At 51.0% G+C, this 4,120-nt stretch overlaps 1 long non-coding RNA gene across 1 annotated transcript; it reads right to left on the reverse strand.

Annotated features, from left to right (window-relative positions):
- Positions 1–550: 550 nt before the first annotated feature.
- Positions 551–3,813, reverse strand: LOC146893321 (uncharacterized). The gene is made up of 2 exons (XR_015003441.2): positions 2,136–3,813; positions 551–1,651 (listed from the first exon to the last, which is right to left on the reverse strand). It is a non-coding gene; the product is annotated as an uncharacterized LOC146893321 (long non-coding RNA).
- Positions 3,814–4,120: the final 307 nt, after the last annotated feature.

Here is a 4,120-nt window from a genome sequence, read left to right on the forward strand (position 1 = left end):
CACACACACACACACACACAAATAAACAAATGTAATATTTTTTGATTGGCCTGGGCTGTAAGCCTAAGGCTCGGCTACAGGAGTTGCTTCCAAGACAATGCCTTCACACAGATCTTAGGAAAGGCCTCCATTCCTGAAGAGCTTTGAATTCACTCTGTAGACCAGGCTGGCCTCGAACTCCCAGAGATCCGCTTGCCTGTGCCTCCTGAGTCCTGGAACTAAAGGAGTGCACCACTACCACTTCACCTGGCTCCTATAGAGCTTCTGGTTGAAGGCCTTGCTACCTTCTGGGGGAATATTACCTCCTTATCTCTCTGTTACATAGCTTCAGTGTCTCCCAGCACCACGCTGAATTTTCCTTCAGGGTGAGCTTTCAGACACTTAACCCATCATTACTACAAAATGCCTGGGAAAAACAACTTAAAGATGGAGAGGTTATTTTATCTTACAGGTCAAGGGTACCGGCTATCCTGACAGGAAAGTCCTGGCAGCAGGAGCATGACAGCTGTCACATTGCATCCACAGTCAGGAAGCATTGTGAGAGCCAAAGTTACATTTTAAGTTTTAATGACTATGCCTAGGAGATCTTTAAAACAAAACAGCCTCTGATCTGCAAGCGTTTCGCCCAAGGACAGAGAGGTGGTGAGAGAACGGAGGTGACTGTTTATGGGAGACGACACGCCACACGTCTTCACTCCCTAAGCAAGTTTGCTTGACCCATCTGCACCGGATGTGCTTGATCACATGTGGGTGATGATGGGTTCACAGAGTACACTTGTTCCTGATGAGATGCAGGCCAGAGGTACATCAGGATGTATGCTTGCCCCTGATTGGACCTGATGGGAAATCCTTATGCCGCTGCAAACCCTGCCTTGGGTCGTTTTTCTGGAAAACCAGAGATGAACCTGAGCAGACAGTCCATCAACCTGGCCAGTATTTCATTAAAGCTTGTTTCAAATTCAGCTTTAAATTGTGGCAGTGGTCTTAGTCCAACCGGTGGGGTTAGCAGCATCCACAATGAATACTGTGCTCAGTCCTCGCTCTTATTTTATTCAGCCAGGGCCCCGGCCCCTAGAGTGGTATTGCCCACATTAGTGTGTCTTGTGTCTCTAGATCTGTCAAGGTGACAGTATTAACCTTCGTGAGGAGTAGCCCAAGAAAGTGCCCCTTCCACCCGGCTTAGCCGTCACTGTCACCTCCCTCCAGCTTGTTCTGTGCCTGTGAATCAGGCCACTAAGTCATCCACACTCACCAAGAGGATCAGGCCACACCTCATCTGAAGGAGTGCCAGAAAGTGTGGGTTCACTTTCTGAACCACCATAACTCCTCCCTGACCTGTGCCTTTGGTTTTTCTTATCTAGCCCAGGACTATGTCTAGGACCTTGGCAAGCAGGAGACTGTGCTGGTCAGCTTTTCACTGTTGTGGCAAAATCTCTGAGAAGGCTAAATGAACAGTCGGGGCCCTGAACTCAAGATGGGGGATGTCCTGGAGTCCACTGAGATCAGTCTTGGCCACGGTGTTCCATCTTCTACCGTGGTGGAGATGATTTATCTTGGCTTAGGAATTCTGAAGTTTCTAGTCCCTGCCATTTGGCTTTGTTGTTTCTGGACCTGCGGTGAGGCAGAAGGTCCTGGTGGAAGGGCTTGGCAGCTAGGAAGCAAAGAAAGGGTAGCAGGTAAAACCCACCCTTAGGCTAGGGTGTAGCACCGCACTGTTTGGCTCCTCTGCAGGAAGCCCAGGGTTCACCCCCTAGCCCTGCAGAAACTGGCGCAGTACTACTTGTCAGTAATCCCAACCCTTTTAAATCATGCACCCAGTAGCCTACTTCTTCCAGCAAGATTCCTCAGTGTCCACCGCCTCCCAGCAGTGCCACCAATGAGAGATGGAGCCTTCAACTATGTCTTTCTGGAATGTTCCAGGTCCAAACTGTACGAGGAGTCTCTCGGTACTTGCAGGGTTTGGCTAAATGGGAGATAATGTACCCATTATCTAGAGGAACCTGTCGAGGTCTAGGATGACCGCCAGCAAGCATCCCCCGGAGGACACAGCTGATCTGCTCAGGTGAAGAGAGAGCAAAAACCCACCCTCACCACTGGACTAGCTCAGGGCTGACGTCCAAAGCTGGCTGGAGTACCTGAGCAACGGTGCCCTGGAGACCATCACAGTTGTTACGATACGACGTGCATGTAAGGCAGAGCCAGCCAGAAGCGTGCACCTGAAACAGAGTGGTGGGTAGTGGGGGTGTCCCTGCTTCCAGTTTCCCTGGGCATTGCCAGGAGTGCTTGATAGAGGGCATGGTCCTGGGCAGAGCACAGGTGACATATTACCATCGCTGACACCGGGGAACACTATAGCACTGAGGGAGAGGGTAAATCGGTTAGGGGCCACAGCCGGTAAATGTGACCCCAGGCTGCCTAGCAGCAAACCCCAAGCAAACAACTTCTCAGGACCCCTTCCAGTCTTTCGCAGAGTGGAAAGTCAGAAGGAGCTTAGGAACCAAGAGTTTAATCTCAGGAAACTCCCGAGGGGCACTTTCATTGACTATGGGGCCCTGCACCCTCCCTTGGGAAAAGACTATACATGAGACAGATGACGTGGGCAGGCTCAAGTTTTCCCTTGAGTGCTTAGATGTACTGGGGGAGTTGGTGTCATGGGGCTCCCTGGAGCCCCTCTGGGGCTGCCCACGCCCTCAACAGCTTTAGTAGGGGTGGGTGTTTTGGCTAGAGTTGGCAGCTCCCCCTCCCCCGCACCCTACAAGCTGGCTCTGAACAGAAATAAAACCTGTCACTCACTCCAGAGGGGCTCTCATGCTCCCCTGTGATTCAGTGCTGCACGTGCAAGCCCAGAATATGTTGGGGGGACAGATGGCGGGGAGAGGGGAGGGAACCAAACTAGGCTGGGTGCAAACTGGCAGAGTCAAGGATTGCGTGGGAGGAGATACCAACAAAAGGAAGGTTTGGCCCTGCCTCCCCTGTCACCCACTCTATGACCATAAATAGTTCTTTGTGTCTTCAGCATCTTCATCTGTAAAATGGGGCTGTCATGAAGAAAGGCGGCAATGCATGGTGGCCACCAGCTCAGCTCTGGAGACTGTCTATCTGAGCTAAATCCTGGCTCTAGTCACCTGACTGAGCCTGAGCAGATCACCTGAAATCTGAAGTCTCAGTCCCCTCACTTTTAAAGCAGACAGTTGTGGAGACTCAATATGCTGACCTACATTAAATGCACAGAACATAGTACATGCCCAAGTGCAGACACTATAGGTCAAGGATCCTGGGGACCGTGCCTGTTGCTCTACTGTGCTCAGTGGCCTTTTGGGTATGCACCTGCCAAGGTTTCCAGCAGCATGGTGCTGGAGACATTTGAGAAGAAGAGAAAGACATTTCTTTCTTGAACCCTTGGTGTCAGGCCACCGTTCTAGGTATTTTCATTCCAAGTGTAACAGGCCCCCAGACCTAGCACAACTGACTCCATGATAGACGTGTCATTCGGGCTGCAAAACTCAGCAGGTAGTCAGACAGCGCCGCCCGCCAGAATGAAACAAAGACCCGATTCATCAAAGTCCATAGTTCTGGGAAAGTCTCTGAATGTACTGATCTTGCTTTTAGGTATCTGTAGCTCCACTTCTGGATAACTATTCCTGCGACTTGATGCATGTCATCCCAGGATGTGGTTTTTTGTGCTTAAAAGCTCATCCCAAGAAAGGCTCAGGACCACACTGGGGTCCCAAACGCCAGCCGACTAATAAAGACTTTCTGTTGGCTTGAACACCACGTCTTCTCTGGTGGACACTGCCTAACCCAAGTCCTGCTTCTGTCAGCTCCTTCCTTTCTCTCCTGACTTGTGTCCCTTCCACGCCCTTTTCCCCTACCGGGAAGGTCTCTTGCCTCATTTCTCTGCAAGACTGACTAGTCGGACAAACCTGAACTTTGTTAATAGTGAAATCCTAGGAGCCTTAATGACTTCCCAGAAAGGCAGTATGGTTGGAAAGCAGGACAAAGAGACCACAGCCCAGACAGACCTCAAGAGGTGCAGGGCTCCCCTCACCGGAAGAGCAGATAGACGTAGTCGTAGGCGCAGGAGAGAATTGGCTCTACCGGGTTTCAGGGCGCTGCTTCC

The sequence above is a fragment of the Myodes glareolus genome, chromosome 9, assembly GCF_982192425.1.
Source record: "Myodes glareolus chromosome 9, mMyoGla1.1, whole genome shotgun sequence".
NCBI classification, from domain to species: Eukaryota; Metazoa; Chordata; class Mammalia; order Rodentia; family Cricetidae; genus Myodes; species Myodes glareolus.